The sequence below is a fragment of the Haemorhous mexicanus genome, chromosome 16 (assembly GCF_027477595.1).
Source record: "Haemorhous mexicanus isolate bHaeMex1 chromosome 16, bHaeMex1.pri, whole genome shotgun sequence".
Lineage (NCBI taxonomy): Eukaryota > Metazoa > Chordata > Aves > Passeriformes > Fringillidae > Haemorhous > Haemorhous mexicanus.
Window position 1 is genome coordinate 14,489,958 of NC_082356.1, and position 18,877 is coordinate 14,508,834.

Below are 18,877 nucleotides of genomic sequence, written 5' to 3' on the forward strand. Positions count from 1 at the left end.
ATTTCTGACAGTTCAGGCCAATACCTCCCTTCCTAGGAAAGGCTCAGAGAAGGAATCTGAGCCATTCTAACTCCCTGTCAGCACACACCTGGTGTTCAAAGCTGTCTCCAGCCCACAGCACCTGTTCACAGAGCCATGCTTCTGCTCTGGTTGGTAAAGCTGTGTAAACCTCAGAGGAAGATGAACAACATGCCAAAAGATACATGAAGGAAAATTAATTAAATTTGACTAACCTAGCCTGCTAGGTCTGGTTTGCACTGAAAATGTCTGGCTGCTATTAGAAGACATATTTGTAAATTACCCACACAATTTTTCACCAATATAATCTTCCTTTCCAATGTCCACTTTCAAGAACTCCAATTCTTTTTTAATTAAAATTCAGTAAAACCAAACAGACCCATTTAAAGTTGGTCAATACTGTCCCTCCTTTCAGGCAGCACAGTTTTAGACAACACAGAGACATCAGGTGTTGCCAGACAGACAAACCTCCAATCAAGGCAATTTGTTTAAAGATCACAACCATTTCTTTAGAGGCCCTTGTTCAATCACAGAGCAGTTTCAGCAGCTATAAAGCTCTTGGTAAATTCTAAACTGGAGTAAAACACCTTTAATGAAACATGGCTTAATGAAATTAACAGTTTCCCCAAACACTCTTGCAGCAGCAATGAAACAAAAACACCCATTTGGTGAGACAGAATTCTATAGATGCATTTTTATTATTAATTTTTAGTAGGTGAAAAGTCTAATTCACTGAAATCAGGACTGATCTTCCCCTAAAAAGCAGTGACTCCCATACTGCCTGCCATGGAAGATCTGGAATTTCTTCTAAACTGCTTTCAGATACCAGTGCACAGTCATCTCTGAGTCTCTGCTGGTAAAAAACTTCCCAAAATAAAGCCATTTTGAGGAAAAAACAGTTCCCCCTCATCCTATCACACTTTTTGCTACACTTGCAGCAACTTTTGCAAGCCGTTATTGCTCACACCAAGAGTGAACATTTTGATTAATTTTGACTGGGGCTTGTACAGAGCCAAATGCTGCAGAATCCTCACGCACTGGTTTTGGAAAGTTGTAAATGTTTTCTATTTTAAATTTACCTCTGTAAAACTGTCTTAAAAACCCCACAAGATCACAGCTAACAAAAATTAAAGCTGGTATGCCTAGATGCTAAATGTAGGGAGTTTGTTAATTTTGTAGGAATGCTATAATTTCATTCCATTATTTTCTAATTCTCCATCAAATCTTTCCTACAGTGTTCAGCCTAAGAAAGAAGTTAAATCTCTTGAATGCCTGACAATCTGCCAGAACTCTTCTGCTAAAGCTTCCATTCAGAACTATACTGAAAAGAGAAGCTGAGTACAAGAGAATAGAACTGTGAGTGCTTTGAGGCATCTCCCCAGTTATTTCTGTGTTTATCCACATTTTCCATGAGACATAAATCCATGGTAAAAGTGCAGTGACCTGGTGCTATTGGCCAAATGAGCAGGCTCTAACTTTTGATATTACCAGTGAGAAATCTTTCTCACATCCTTTTCTATTTTTTTGCTGAAAAAAATAAAAAACAAATGTCAAGGAGTCATTAAAACTTGTCGGGCTGGCACGGTATCACAAGAGGAGAGAGAAAACATGCTGTGAACAGCACAGTCTGTTTCTCACAGTCAGAAATGAGGGTCAGGTTGAGGGAAAAGAACTGTAAGCTCCAAGGAAAGATCTAGATGGAACCAAGTTAGGCATTTCATCATTTTTACCCCTTCTCTGCACACTTTGAGCTTTGGGGAAATGGAGGGGATAGGCAGAAGTGTTTGAAGATGCTGGTTCAGAGTCAATTTAATCACCTTCACAGTCCTGAGACTTATAGCACTCACAGGTACCAATTTCAGCTGGATGGATGGTATGAAGCCAAAAGTATAAAAGACCTGGGGCTAGAACAAGCAGGTCACATCATTTCACCCTCAGCGAGATGCCAAATGTCAGCCCCACCACTGGAGGCCAGCAGAAACGTGACCACAGGGCACACACAAGGTTGCCCTTTCCTGCTCTCCAGGAGTCAGTGCAGCCCCCCTGGCTGCAGTCCCAGACACCGCAGGCAGAGCCGCCCCGCACAACCCCGAGTTCCAGAGGCACGGCTGAGCTCAGCTGAGAGAGAGACCCCCCCGCTGCCTTGCTGAGCCCTGCCCTGCCCTGCTCTCCTCTTTCCCAGCCCCCCAGCAGCTTCTGTTCTTTTCCCCAGGATGTGGAAATTTCGTGCAGCTTCCCAACCCAGATCTCCTCCACTGCAGCCTGACATTCACCCTTTTAAGGAAAGGCAAAGAAAAGCAATCACTTTTCCTCTCCCATCTCTCTGGCTTAGACCTTTCCTTAGATCAAAGAGAGGTGGACATCCTCGTGTAGAGCAGCATTATCACCCCGATGAGTGAGAGTTCTTTGGGCAGCTTATTTCACAGCTTATTTAACCACGGATAGATCTGAGTCATTCTCCTAACGCAACACAACAACCCGGAGCGTGAAAAAAGCCTGGAGCAAGCAGAGCAATTACACAAACACTGATCAGGGAGCCCAGCCCAGATCCTGCCCACTGGAAGTGTGGGGGCACCTGAGAGGCTCCCTGACCTGGAAAGCCATTCCAGGAGCCAGCCATTCCAGCTCCAGCTGCAGCGTGAGGCAGAGCACCTCACACTATGGATGGCCTGAGAACAGCAGGGGCAGACACCTGGAGAAATATGGGCTTTTGGATAACTCGGCTTTAGAGACAGAAGAAAAAATAATGCTGCTTTCTTCCAGCTGCCCATTAAGACAGCTGAGTTCATAAACAAAAAGTTCATAATCTGAAATCTGAGTGCAATAGATTTTGTTTCCTCAGGCAACACAGGGCTATGAAAGTGTTTAAAATGGACTTTTCTCTGTGTAATCAAAAAAGGTTTCACAGAGATTGGTTCTGTTCCAGAGGCTTTTTCATCTGCTTGCACAGGACTCCCAAACACCAAATAAGCCTTTTATCAATTTCTATTTTATAACATTCTCCCATTTCTTTATAATCCCTCCTCAAAGTATCCAGAATGTAATGGTGAAAGACTTATTTAAGTCATAATCTAAAAAAACCCCCAAACCCTCATAATTTGTAACTCAGATTGTCACTATGTGCAACTTCAGTTTTAGTAACAGAAAATGTATTTGTATTTTAAAGTCTACTCCATGATATCTGCATTTGAAAATATGTCCAGGCTCAGAACCTCCTAAGTGCCACTGAGTGGGTATTGGCTTTACATGGATTGACACCAAAAATGGGAGGTTTAGATGGTTAACATAACCAAAATCAGGATATTCACCTTCTTACCAAAATATCAATTTACAAGGATTTCTCCTTTTTTTTTCTCTTTATCATAAAATTTTACTTGTCACTGTAATCACATGGCAGAATTTTGACTGGGCACACCACACCTAAAATTGTAAAACCTTAATCTGGGCTTTTGTGTATGGAATCAAGCTGAGTACACTGCGGGGAAGAGTTTTTGCTCTCAAGGATTCTCTTCCTCTGCAGAAATCATTGTCCTGAATTTCACCCAGAGAAAATGGTCCAGGGGAGAACTGAGTGGATGCCTTACCCTTCATTCCACAATGCTGAAAACTGCCATGCAAAGCTGACTCCACTGCTTTTGCAATGAACAGCAAGGGAAGCTGGATACTGCTAGGACTACTCAATGTGTTCATGTAACATTTGGCTTCCCTCATATTCCAGCCATTTTCCCGAACAGAATTACAGCAACAGGGACCCTGAGCATCCGTTTTTCAAGAACTGAAGACTTGTCTGAATGTGAAGGAAAAATAAGTGCCTTGAGGCTCAATCCTGCAGGTGCTAAGTGCCCCCAACTCTCAGAGAAATCATCCACATTCTGAGATTTTAACCTGCTCTCATTCTTCTCTTGGCTTCCCTTGCAGGAGTTTCCACAAATGAGGCATAAGGAACAAGAGCAGATTGTCTGCAGATGGAAGCCACGGTGGGATAAATCAGGGAAGGAATTTCAAGTCTAGTAGCTGTTCTCCATTACCCCCACGTGTGGCCACATTTAGTCCATACAAAAATATTCCTGGTGTGGAAATTACTGTGCCCACAGTGGAGCTACTGCAGAATTGCCACACAATGGGAACTGGGGCTGCTCAACATATTTTACAGCTAGACCCATGCACTAATTCCATTTTATTCTAAATAACATGTTTCCTTAACATTATTCATCTCCAAGTAAATATTGGGTTTTTTTTTTTTTCATTAGGAGCAGTCAATGAGTGGTTACCTCATATTTCTGATCTGATATTTTTAACATCTGAGCACTGACTGTCTTATTACCTTCTCCTGACAAGCACAAGCTCTTGATCTACCACTTTGAACTCTGAGGGTCTCAGAAAAGATCAATGTTCTTTTTTTCTCTGATCTGTGGAGAAACTACTAAAATTGTATATAATCTGCTCTGAGAGGTGCCAGGGACTTGAAGAGCTTGAGTATTATTTTTTCCCTCTGAGGTGTAGTCAGTGTTGTCACAGGAGAGAAAATAGAAGTTGGACTATGGCCTCTGTAGTACTTATATTCCGTCTTAAGATATAAGAAGGCAGAATATTTGGCAGTGAGAAAGAAAAGTGACCTAGAGTAGCAGTTTCAGTTTATTTCAGCTACTGATTCCCACATTCATTTCAACACTCAGGAGATGCTATCTGCAGCTGTGAAATTCTTGGTAGCACATTTCTGTACTCTAGCATGAAGTGCCTACTGTCCCTCCTGTTTCAAATGTCACCATCAGTGTGCTCCTCTCCCCTGAAGTAACAGCAAAGGCCCTGAGCTCTGAGCAGTCTGTCAGGGTGATGAAAATGCAGCATGCAGGGCTGGCTGTATTCCCCATGACAATCCAGTTAATTCAGATTCATTAAACAGCCATGAAAAAATACCTTTGGATTGCTGGGCTGCCACAAAAAATCCCTGTGATTCTGTGATATTCCGTGCATATTCCCTGCCACAGAGAGCCATTTTGTCTTAGCCTTCCATTGCCTAATGCATTTCATATGTACTCTTTAAAATAGATTTCTTTTTACAGTCCAGAAGACTGCAGCAATGCTAGTGACTGCTGAACCCAAAGCAAATATTTATGAGCAATGTGGGCCAAGGAACACTCCTACCAAGACACAGTTATTAGAAGTTAAATCATACACTGCTTGCAATTCACATATAAGATGCTTACACAACAAAGGACAAATGCTGCCCATGATTATATTAACAATAACAGTTTGTCTCAAGCAGCACAATAATCCTGCTCTGCTCAGCAGTGCTCAGGCTTCAGCAGCAGCACTGATGTGATTCAGTTTGGGACATGACATTTCAAAAAGACAAATTGAAAGCCAAGCAGATGAGAATAACAGAGATGACAAAATGGCTTAGAAAGTATCATTCAGAAGGGTTTATGCTTTGCATTCTTTCCAAATGTATAAAGAAACCAGGACTTGAGAAATATCTCTCAGAGAAAGATGGAATAAGAAAAAACTGCAGTTTCACTGAATGCTGAAATTGCTGTGTTTATCACTTTTTGTTTAATAATTTGTGTGAAGACAAGAAAAATGAATGGGCAGAAAACTGAGGTTATCTTCCCATTGTTATGGCACAACATCATGTAAAGGTGTCATAGCTTTGGAATGTGAGGAGGTCCACGCTGAAGGTGCTCTGACTGCAAGAGTATTTTCATGTCTGTGTCCTGTGTGCTAAGTGAGCACTTATTCATTATTTAATTACCTGCCCTCACTCTGTGGCTAAACACAGGGCTGAACAAAAGGCCTTGTATTTCCTGAAAGGGCACCATTTCTTTCCTAGTCATTCCAAGTACTTTTCTACTGTTAAACACTAAGATTAAAATGGTAGAGAAAATAAATTGCCTTAAAAAGAAAAAAATAATAAAGCTAGGACACACTTTTGTTTTCCTCCTTCCTTTCCCTAGAAATGTTTTGCAGAAGAAAAATATAAAGGAAAAGCATCCAAAGCTATCCAAACTAGACCCTGAATGTTTCATGTTGCAGTCCAGAACTGGTGACAGCAGGAACAGCCAAGGTGGGTCATGGTCCCTGCGGTCCCAATCCCTGCAGGAAAACAACTGCAGAGGAAAGCAGTGATAACAGCAGCAGCTCGCTCAGAGGCTGTATTTCTGGAGAAGGTTCTGTGCCCAGGGCATTTTCAGAGACTGCAGCTACCAAAATCCACATGTTTCTAGTAAATGTCTGTAAAATGGGATTTTTCAGAGGCTGGTGACTTGATAGGCAAATTTCACAGAGACAGAAAGAACTCATCCCAGGCAAAGATTGCTCCTCTGATCTCAAGCCTGTGCTCCACCATGCAGAGGGGATGAGATCATTTGGATTAAATGCTCATGTGGTTTTATTAGCATGGCTAGTAAGAATTTTTCCTCAATTCAGATTCAGAAAATGGCTATTTCAGCTGCAATAGCAGGAAGAAGTTATCTGAAAGGAGACAGTGGCAGGGGAAGGAGGGAAGGTCACAGGCACTTTGAAGCTACAACCCACCTGAAAATAAGGTCTTAGAATAAAATGTGATGGGGATGGTGACAATAAAGGGCACTAACAAGCCCACCTTCCCTATCTATGGAATACCAATTACCTGATGTAAATACATGACCCTCACCATCTTTTCACACTCAGAGGCTGCAAGGAAACAGCCTAAACTGAGTGGAAGTCTGACTGCAGTTTAGGAAGCATAGACCCAAGGCAGCAATATTCACTCCTGGTTTATTGGGAGGGTTGCTTGGGGTTTTTTTCAGAAATATACTTATGCAAAACTAATATATGCATTTTGATTATTTTTTTCTTTTAGACTGTTGTTTAAATTCAAACTTTCATATTATTTATATGTGAACTTCCATGGAAAATATGTTTTCAGGAAGAGAATTCAGACCTAATTCTGTAGTCACACATTGTCCCCCCTTCCTCACCCGGGTCCCTCCACACTGACACTTGAGTGATGTTCCCTTATCTACCTTCGGCTGCCAGAGGGGACAAGAACATTATGGGCTGCAAATGCTCAGGCTAACAGCAGCAACAGATGTTTATTGCTTCAGAGGAGTCTGCTCCCCTGGCACTAAATAAGGTGTCTTAAAAGAAACAGATAATAAACCAGGAATACCAGGCCATGGATCTGTCATACCTAAAACACTGTAACCACCTGGTAATTCCTGCGTGTTTATTCAGGGCTGACACTGTAAACAACCCGATGGTGAATGTTTGTATTCATGGTATCCAAGAGCAGACAAGTAGCTCTGAGGCATCACAGAGTTTAATGAATAAATATCTGACTGCAGGGCCTGAAAAGGAGTCTCACAAGATCAAAAGCTTCACTTTTGAGTGGCTACTCATAAAAGGTTAAATATATATAGTGAGAGAAACTAAACCAAGAAATTGACAATTACTTAGCAAAATATAAAACCTTTCAGTTGCTGCCAACTTCAGACTTGGTCAATTTCTGCAATTATTTCACTGCTCTTTTATGAGGACTGCTGCAAACTTTGCCACATTTCATGATTAGAAACCCACTTCTAACTTTCAGAGTCGAGTTACACGTAACTAGTTGAAAAATTGTTGATTGTTCTAGTTGTTGAAACAACGGGTGTTTGTTCTTCTGCCTCTAGTATCCACACATCTGATGCAGTTTTAACACGTATATATAATATTGTCTGTCTGTCTCCCCTGTGTCCCAGCCTATCAAACACTGCTCTGCTCCTCATTTTCCATTCCCTCCTGGGCCCTCTGCATCTCTCCAGTCCCATCCTTCCCGTGTGGGGGACTCAGACTGAAAATGGCTTCCCAAGTGAGATCCCATCATTCTTTCCCAATAGTATCAATATTTTTCTGTAGGAATTACCTTGCTGGATGTGCTCTTCAACCACATCTGCCTTTTCCTCACTGTTTTGGTGTGTATCTTCTGGTATTCACAGCTGGTCCTCCTCCATCTCTATCGTTTCCTCCAGACCATGTCTTCAGTTCTTGATGTAAATTCTTGCTACCTGTCATCAAGAAAGCATTACCTCGTTTTATAAATCCCAGTATTTTAGTTTTGAAGAGAATTCAGTTGTCTCTGAATGATTTGCTAATTTTCTAGTTGATAATGTCCCAGATTTTACTCTCTTTTTATTTTATGTAGATTAAAATACACTTGTGTCTCAGTTTTGAGACAAACGTAAGAGAGGACACTCTGCAATGAGTACTCTTCTCTAAACAGTTTCAACAATTCCCTTCCACCAAGGGAAAATTATTACTAATAAAGTGGGGAAAAAACCCCAAACCAAAAAGTTTATTAACAACAGAATGCTGGAGAATAAAGCAGATGTTGAAGAAATCTCCCTGCCTGACTTGTGGTGTGCCGGCTTTCCCTCTGAGGGAAATGGAGCTTCCACGGAGCTTCCCTCTTCCCTCTGAGGGAAATGGAGCTTCCACGGAGCTTCCCTTTTCCCTCTGAGGGAAATGGAGCTTCCACGGAGCTTCCCTCTTCCCTCTGAGGGAAATGGAGCTTCCAGAGAGCTTCCCTTTTCCCTCTGAGGGAAATGGAGCTTCCAGAGAGCTTCCCTTTTCCCTCTGAGAGAAATGGAGCTTCCACGGAGCTTCCCTTTTCCCTCTGAGGGAAATGGAGCTTCCACGGAGCTTCCCTTTTTACCTTGAGGGAAATGGAGCTTCCACGGAGCTTCCCTTTTTACCTTGAGGGAAATGGAGCTTCCACGGAGCTTCCCTTTTCCCTCGGAGGGAGGCGCAGCTCCAGCCCGATGCCGGCCCTGCCGGGGCTCTCTGGGGCCGATCCCCTCTCCCCGCAGCCGGGGCGGGCGGAGCCGCGGGGCTGGAGCCTCTCCTTGTGTCTCTGCTCTCCCTCTCCCCCTCCCTGTGCTTTCCGGCCTCAGTTCTGCAGAGGCAGCTGGAAGATCGCTCCTGCAGCTCCTCCGAGCCAGGAAGGGAAAAGCTTTTTGCTCAGGGTCCATAAAACCGAGCTGGCCGAGCCAGACAGAAGTGCTGGGCCCTGAGGCTTCCCAAGCTCGGCCGAGAGAGCCCCAAGGCCGCGGGCCCGGCCCCTCACGGATCAGCAACCATTTGGGACAGAAAGCTGAGGATCGTGGAGCAGGCTGCCTTCAGAATCACTCCAAGCCAACTTGAAAACATGTTTTAGTCGTCTTTGTAAAATCCGACTTGGTTTTACTTTCGTCAGATCTGGTTTTAGCCCTGTGTTTCTTGATCTCCACAACTTGACTGTTTTCTTCATCAATCCATTCAATTCTAGTCTTTGGGGGTTCTTACTCAATCCTACACTTTTCTGGAAATCATCTTCTCATTCTTTTTAGAGTTTTTTATATACTTTTCCTTCCCTTTCCCACACTTTTTATATGCATTTTTGATAGGTTTTCATCTTTTAACTCAAAGTGTTTCCCCGTTTATATCCAAGCAATTGACTTCACACTAAGAGCTCTTGCAAACCAAAATATGTCCTTTAAAAGCGACAACTTCAGTCACAGATATGTTCCTGCCTACAGTTCTCACTTATAATGAACCAACTCATCCTTCATCTGGATCCTATATACTTTTCTGACTGCCATTTTCCTTCCCTGTACTATGCAAAACCTTTAAGACATGTGTATGTTATTCCACCTGTTGCTTTTTGCAGTAGTATAAATAAATAAGTAGTTTTCATCAATTTACCAAGCGCCTCCATTTTGCTCCTTGAATTAAAAAGCAGCCTCTTTTTCCTGGTGACACTGTGGGCACTGTTTATCCAAGTACCATTCTCACCTTTAACAGGCTGTTCTGGTTCCATGTTGCTCTTTCTGCCATCCAGGAATATTTCATTTCCTATTGCCATAAACAAGCACACAAATCAGTAACAGCTTTTCCCAGTTCCCAGCCTTTATCTCCAAAGAGAGCACACACCCCTCAGCCCCGTGCCAGGCCAGGGCATTTCCCAAAGCTGACATCCAGTCACACAAACAGGGACCTGGGGCCAGGCAGGAGCACAGAGCTGGAGGCTGAGCAATGCATTGATCAGGCCAAAGTCACAGCTCAAATTTGCATTTACAAATAATCCAACAAACTTCAGGCTATTTAATCTAGGAAAAAAACCCTGGTTTTCTTTACAGCTGAAAAATAATTTTATCTGTGAAACAAAACAAGATTCATTTTCACTTGAATTTAGAAAGCCAGTGAGAAGAGCAGAGAAAAAGATATCAGCAATAAAGCAAAACTGTACTGCAGTAAAAGAATTTTAATGGCCTTGCCTGTGAACACATTGATCTCTTTGCACAATTTTTCTGTTACCAGAGAAACAACACTGTTAGGTTCCCTTACCACTAAATTCAGCTTGGACTGATTCCTTTCCTAGCAATGTTGATTATAGAGTCTGGTCTGGTCACTCAGTAAAACCCAGCTTTTCCCCTTTCAAGAAAACAAAAATATTTTTGAAAAATTGGTACAAGACAGTCCAGATAAAATATTGACTTTTTTTCTCAAATGTTCAACACAAGCGAAGGAAATTTCTGCCAGTGCCAGATACTCTATTTTCATATACACACCAGGGGAAGAGAATGAAATTAAATTAGAATAGCAACAGCTGCAAAATATCCATGGATTTGCTTTCCTTCTTGATCTCCCCATGGTTTGAACTGTGTGTGCTGGTATTTTTCTCTAGTACTTTTTATTTGTCTCCTCATCATTACTGGGCTCCTAATTATTTCCTACGTGCTGTCTCTTACCAGCTGCCTGCTGTGATGATCATCTTTGCAGTACCCATCTCTGCCCTTTCCATCTTGAGATTATTGCAGCAAAATATGCCACAAAACATACAAAACTGACCAAAGCAGAAAACAGGAATGAGACACATGCTAGAACCTCAGATTCATGAAAGAACAGGCAGGATTTGATGGAAATATGTTTCCTTTGACTCATAAGAAGCGACAAAAATTTGGTCACTCCTGTTTTCACTGTCCTTTGGGAGAGATGTGACTCTTTTTAACAACAGAACCTCCCCATTTCTGGACTTGGCATATCACCAGCCCCACTCTGCACTCCAGTCTGCCTCCAGTTCTGTTCTTGGCTCATTTCCCATCTCCTGTTCCCCTCAATGCCAGTAAAAGTCTCTTTACATGGACACATATCCATGTAAAGACACCATCTTCTACATAGAAAGGAGAATCTGTTCCCTACTTCAGATGCACTTCCTGAGACAAAGAAACTGGAACTGCACACATGGTTCTAGATGTGGACATGTATTTTCATAATCTCTATTCCTTTCCAAAGGACCTTTAGTGGTGGATTTCCATCTTTTTTACCTTTAATTGATGAAGGAGATCCAAGGAAATGAAAATCAAATTGCATTGAAGCCTTTTGTAATGGAACATTTAAGACAAGTGGGAAGCAGTCATTTCAAAAATGAATTGCTTAATCAAAATTCAAGACTCCAGAGCTATCAGGAGCCACAAATGATTTTGCAATGGATGACAAGATGGTATACGATCAACAGCTACTCTCCTCTATTGCAAAAACAAGTGTCATTTATTTCAGAGTGGCACAGCCAGCAGACTGAGGAAAGTTATTATATACTCAAGGCAAAAAAAGCCAAGTGTGCTTTACTTGCTTGTTTTCAATTTGGCAGATTTTAAATTCTTTTGACAACAGAAGAGAGGCTGAGAATAGAACTCAATTTGTGGAGCTGATTGTAGCATTATTTAGAAGCAAAGAAATAACATTGATTGATTATCTATACATTATCCCATAAATTTTTCAGACTTATTGGGATACTGAAAGAGGGCAGAGCTTCTTTGGTTTAGCTTTAAAATCTTCACTATCCCAGGGATAATGACCAATGCTGTTTCCATGGAAAAGAGTCCAGAACTTTCCCCAGCTCTGATTTCCTCTATAGCATTGACATTTTAAGGCAGCAGTGCAATTTTAGGGATTTAGACTGACTATTGCTTCACAGATTAAGTAAAAAAAATAGTGTGACTGTCTGTTATTCAAATGAATGTGAATAGGTGATGTCTTCATATGCATCCAGGTAAATTTTCTGGCAGATTAGAATAATTTGACTGCATAAACCTTTAAAATTAACCTACAGTTACTCCGGCACTAATGAAAGAACTCCCTCTCCAGGGAAAGAGATTTTCATTAAATTCTTATCTCATAGAAATGAAGAAACACATTTTCCAATACATAATGAGAGCTTCAGTGCCAAGAAATCCCACTCAGTGTGACTGTAAGGAATATTCCTAAAGATGTACCCTTGATGCTACAACTACCCAGATTTTTCACAGACTCAAGTGGTAGCTCTCTTGCCACTCTGAGAATTGACAGTAATGTACATGTCAGAGGATTCTAAATGCTTCATTTCTTAGGACAACTTCCCTCTGAGATAAGAAATATCCACCACCAAGGAGCTTTGCCTGCTGCTTATCTCATGCGTACAAAACCCCAGTTAAAAAATGGAACTTCATTCCAGGCAAGGGAAACTTCTCATCTCTTTTAACAGGGCCAGGATTCCACCCACACACTTTCCCTTCACAGACATTCTGTAGAGTCCTCCAAATAAACCTAATTACATTCCACACATGTAATATGCCAGGACAGAATGGCTAAGAATTACAAGAGCCTCTGTCATACTTAAAAAGCACAACAGATTGGTACAAAACCTTGCTGATGTTATGTCCCTGATGGAAAGAACAATTAATGCTCTGTCTTAAAATTGCTTGTGGGACTTATGCATCACCCCAGAAGTCAATTGGATTTAGGTGGATGCTCTTAGCTACAAATATTTTCCCTAATTTGGTTGCCATTATGGAACTTCACTGTAGCGAAGACAGGGAAGTTATCGGTAAAGTCTAGAAAAGAAAGATTTAAAATATGACACACAAAGTTTGGGCAACCATTTTGTATACAGAAGAATAATACTATTGATGACTACTTTGTAAAAACCTGACCCAACACTGGATCATACCAAAAACTGCACTGAACTTTCTCAGGATACAGGTGGGTCAGTCGAAGGCAGCACCAACACCGTGTGCTGGGGCAGGAAGGGCAATCTCAGATGGAGCCAGTTTTGTTGGAGCTTGCCAGCTTAGACAGAGATGGGAAACAGCCCATTTTCTCTGCAGTTCACTGCCTGTGCAAACTCTGGGCTTGATAACATTGCCCATTTTTCTTGCTTTATGCACATTGATTTCCAATCCTCAAAGCTTGGAATGCTCTCATTTGTCTTCTAAGGGAAAATCTATCAGAAATCCTGTTGTCCTCTCCTTTGAGGAAAAGGAAGAAGGAAGAAAGATCAGCCATTTCCTTTTTTTTAGTTCTTTCCCCCTGCAAGTTGTTCAAGAGTAAATTAGAGAAACTCACATTCATTTATGGAAAGGAAGATGTGGCATGGTTGGAATTGGCTGGTGGTGGTTGGTTTTGGTTTTTTTTTTAATTGTGAGAAATGTGAAGTTTACTGCAGAGTTCACTGATTTCAGTGGAAAATGTGACAATGGCATAATGACAAAAAAATTTAAAAATAGAAGGAAATGTGTAAGAAACAAAAAAGCACCAAAAGCATCTGAATTATTGTAGCAGAACTCCTAAAGACTTGTTTAATGAGTCTTTAAATATATTTGAAAGGTGAAAACACAGAAAGCTGTCTCAAGGAATGAAGAAGCTTTTCACTGCCACTTAAACTGTAATCTGGTAGTGAAAGCAACAGTGAATAAATAGGATTGCCAGAGCTAAGAATCATGGCTCAGCTGAAACCATTGGGGATGTCACTGAGATCAGGGCTCAGAGCAGCAATTTATAAAACACTAAAATACATTAGCTTGCAGCTTACTGCACAGTGTGGCTGCACAGTGTGGCTTTACTCTTTTCTTTGATACTTGAATTAAAATCTTCTATCAAATACTTCACCAAGTGAAGCCACGAGGGCTAAAATATTGAACAGGAAAGACAAGGAAGGGGAGAACGTTTGGGCTGAGCACCTAAAGCTTGAACCTAGTTCTTTGGGTCTGAATCATCTGGCCCACAGTTCTTTCAGTGTAATTTTGACAGAGAGTTTTAGGAAAATTCTAATTACTCTGAAACTCTTCAGTAAAGTATCTTCATTTAAATACAGCAAACATATTTTTGTTACCAGCCTACAGAACAGTGATTTCTTTCAAGCTTTCTGTGAGCACCATCTGCCCGTCGGGATTGTTGCTATTTTACTTCTCAACATGTTTCAACAAATTTTCTTTTGACCATTTAGTCTCTGCCAGTGCCTTTGTGACTGAGAACAGGGGGCACTTGGCATTCTCAGCACATTTGTGTCACCCACAGGGAGTGCTGGAGCCTGTCCAGCGAGATGGAGAATGCACGAGCAAAGTTTGTGTGAGGAAACAATTTCAGATGGGGCTTTCTTGGAAGGAAGGGAGATCCTTCCAGCTCAGAAGGGGAGGGCTCTTTCTATAGGTGCTGGGGTAGCCCCTGAATGATTCTCAGGAGGTATTTCCTCCTCACTGAATAAATCCTCCATTGAACCAAAAGCAGAATAAGCTTTGGAACAGATGGGAACACCCATGTCAGAGTGGTCATTTATGCTTAGGAGATACCCAGGTTGGAGAAGTAATAAGGGGACTCTGGGAAATTAATTTTTAGGAAGAAAGATCACCCATCTGAAGTGCAAGTAGGTGAGGAAGGAGAACTTAGGACAACGTGAAAATGCAGAGGAATACCCCATTAAAACAAGTAAACTTGGTATTGAGGATGGATATGAGCTCTACTTTGAACTAGTATCTACCAGCAGGAGCCTGTGTCCATCACAGATAATGTTTAAATTACATATTTCAGGGGAAAATTCCATACAACCAGCCATCACCTACTGTTACCAAGGCACTTGCCATCAACATGGAGAATTCAGAAAACGGTGAAAGAACAGTCTAGAAAACACAGAACAAGTGCTGGGTTTAAACCTCTCAAGCAATTTACATTTTCAGCACCATGAGGCTTTGGAGCAAGATGTCACAGCTTTTCTGAAGCACTGTCTTAAAGGTGCTGTGAAATAAAAGCTGCTGTTTTAAACCTGTTTGATGACTTCATTCATCTCCTCCTGTTTTGATGATCAGCTCAGCAGCAGAACAATTCCCCCATTAGCTATCATCCCACATTATCAGAGGAGCAGGAGCCTCTTGTGGAGGATAGATCATAAAGATGTATTGACAAAAAGCAGACTTTACATTTCCTTTTTCTTTTAAATTTACCTCAGCTTTGTATCACTGCTCCAAGCGAACCAGGTCAAAGGGGTTCAAACCAAATAAAATTAACACATGGCTATGATTTAATGTAAGAACACAATGAGAATGCCATTGGATTCATTCAAATGCACAGGGACCTCAGTGCTTCTGAGCATCTGTGTGATCTTTTTGAAGAGAATATTGCTTTACAAGAAAACTGGAAAAATGATAACTTTTTAAAGTTCTGTTTGGAAAAAAAAAACCCCTTCAACTAGATTAAATCAACAGGTGTAGATCTGCTGGAAAAAGAAATGAAACTGATTCAGAAAAAAACTTATTTACACATATTTGTTATTTGAATATATTCACCCATCATGAAGCTGATTAAGCAGAAGTTGATTCTGTATTAAAGATACAGTCTCAAGAACTTAAAAATTCTCTACTGTCCTTCTGTTATTCTCAGCTGTGCTCAGAGAATCCGTGTGACATCAGCCAGAATGGCCAAACAAAACAGCCCCAGGTGTTCAGTAAGGCACCTTTGCCCAAAACCCAGAGGGAAAAATATTTCCCTTCAGACTGGGAGCATTTGATAGAAAAACTTCCAAGCTTAGATTTCTAGAAAACCAAGAGAAATAACTTCTAATATCAAATTACTGATTCTGAGAGCATATTCCTTGCACCAAATACATCTTGGGAAAGAGCCCTCTTAAGAAATATCACATATATTCAAAGGCCAAAAAACCAAAGTGTTTAAAAAGCCTCATGTAATCCCGTACTTCTAATGCAAAGGCACCTTCTTTGGGCTGTGCTGGAATGTGGTTTTCATGAATACCTGGAATAAGCAGTTCTCTTGTACTTTCAGGGCTCAGAATTTTAACTACTGAACTATGAATTGTTTTAGAAGTCTGAAATCACAGGTGCCTCCCACTCATATCTGCCTGAGGATTAACATAAAAATTAACTTCAATCATTTGCATGCTGGTTTTTTTTTCTCAAAAACATGTTAGGAACAAACTGTGTTGATGATACAAATTATCCAGGATTCCAGACCGGAGCAAAAGTACCTCCTGTGGCTCATATAAAGGAATTCAGAAGATAATTGCTATCCTGTTTCTCACTGTACATTGAACTTTCAACTGCTTGAACATAATCAGCCTGATTATGCTTGAGCATTCAGTTGGGCAGACAATTAACCACTCAAAAACAGTCTGACCCAAATATTGCACACTGCTGTAGACACAGAATACAAACACTATCAAATAATACAATTTTCCATCAATTTAACGTCTCTTCTGCAAAAAAACCACCATAGGATCCTTGAATCTCTCAATATTTGAAATAAAAGCCAGAAAAGCACCAACTCTCCATAGCAGCAACATTTCACAGCACAGAATCTGAAAAAGTCAACCTGCTGGACAATAACACATCAAGTAAAAATTAAAAGTGAGGGCAAGGAAAATCATCTTCAGGTGAAACTGGCTCTTCTGCAAAAGCAAACTGATATTAAGATGCAGCCTGGGAACAAGACATTGCTCAGCTATAAGAGAAAACATAATTTTTAAAAACATATTCCCTACATTAGAGACAGAAAAGCAGCTACAGATCAGGTGCTAGCTTGGTTAGTACTCAGACCTTGTAATTACTACCACAATATCAGCATAACAATCAAATAAACACATTCCAGATTTGCATTTTAATTCATTTACTAGTGTCAGCCATGCTCTGCTTTGATTCTACAAATACATCCTGCTGCAAAAAGGTTCAATTGGGTTTTCAACATCTTGTGAAATCAGTTCTTTGACTCACAGCTCACCACAGACCTCTAAACAGGAGGCCAAGACCTACACCAGTTTGCCTTTCAGAACTTCTCACACATCTGTTACCTTTCTGTGGGCAGCTTCAGAAAATGGGGCAAAGCCATTCCAGAGAACAGTGGAACCACAGAGAACCAAGGAAATCACACAGCACTATGGACTTTTTCCAGGCGTGAGATTTTTAATGGATTAAGTGAAATAACACAGAAGCAATTCCTGTCTACAGAAAAGATGTAAAATGTTTTTGTTTCAAGGACAACCACTGGATGTTTAAAATTTTTGGTGCTGAAAGTTACATTAGGTCGTCAACATTGGGTAATCAATATCCCCACCACCTAAACTGTGGAAATCACTACTTCCCCAAGGAGAAAATTTTGGGGATTTGCAACTATCTCAAAACTTCAGAGAAACGAAACCAGCAGAATTTCCCTGGATGGCATTGTGTTCCATTACCCTCCAAATACTCATGAAAACAGACCTGCTTCCACTAGGACAGCTGTCCATGAAAATCTGACAAAACCTGTAAGAAATGCCAACATGCAGGAATGGTCCTTTCCCCTGCAGGCACAACCCAGTGCTCCTTTGAGTGGCTAAAAGCTGAGCAGCACTCGTTGGCACAGCCTCTCCTCCCACAGCCAGCGAGCGACCAACACGGCAGCGCCAGCCTTCCCAGAGATGGGCGAGGACACGAGAGAGCAGATGCCAAGGAGGGCTAATGCTGGGCCAAGAGAGGTTTACATTGGACTTTAGGGAGAACTTTGGCCCAGAAAGGGGCACTAGATATGGGAATGCTCTGCCCTGGGGGCGCTGGTGGAGTCACCAACGAGTGAGGTGTTTGAGGGAAACACTTAAAAACTTAAACCAATGGTGGCAGGAATACTTTATTACTCTTATTCAAAGTCATCAAGCTCTCCCTGGTCTGTCTGAAGGTAACGCTCGAGCTGATCAGTTGGTAGCCACTGTCTGGCCAATGCCAAACCCTGATAAATTCCAGCAGGCTAAAACTTCCCACGCTTTTCTTCATCAATCTGCTAAAACGTTAGTTAAACAATTTGGTGTTCCCTTTACTGATGCTTCTGGTATTGTGCAATCCTGTCCTGATTGTCAACAAGATGGCATTGGTTTAGGCACTGGTGTTAACCCTAGGGGTCCTCAACCTTTGCAATTGTGGCAAATGGATGTAACTCATGTAGCAGAATTTGGTCAGAAAAAGTTTGTACATGTTTGCATTGATACCTATTCTTGTGTTACATGGGCTACTCCCTTAACAGGTGAGGCAGCACGTCATGTTGAGAAATATTTGTACAATTGCTTTGCCATATTAGGTGTCCCCTTAGCAATCAAGACTGACACTGGTCCTGCTTACTGTTCCTTAAGATTCAAGCGTTTCTGTAATTTATGGGGTATTCAACATGACACTGGTATTCCTCACAACCCTACTAGTCAGGCAGTTATTGAGCGTGCTCATCAGACATTCAAGGGCATGCTGCAAAAACAAAAGGGGGAACTACAGGGTTATCTCCTGAGGAAAAAACAGCTAAAGCCATCTTTGTGCTTAATTACCTTAGAACAACAAGAGATAGGGAAGATCCACCTATTCTTGTGCATCATGCCCTCACAGTAATCCAAGGGAGGAATTGCCTGACGGTATTCAGGTCATGTTCAAAAGCCCAGAAACAGGGGTGTGGGAAGGACCAGCTACAGTAAAACAAATAGGCAGAGGTCATATGTGCTTGCTTACAGATAAAGGCATTTGTTGGATCCCAGCCAAGTGGGTGAAGCCCTATCTGAAACCACCGTCATCAACCCATGCTGTGTCCA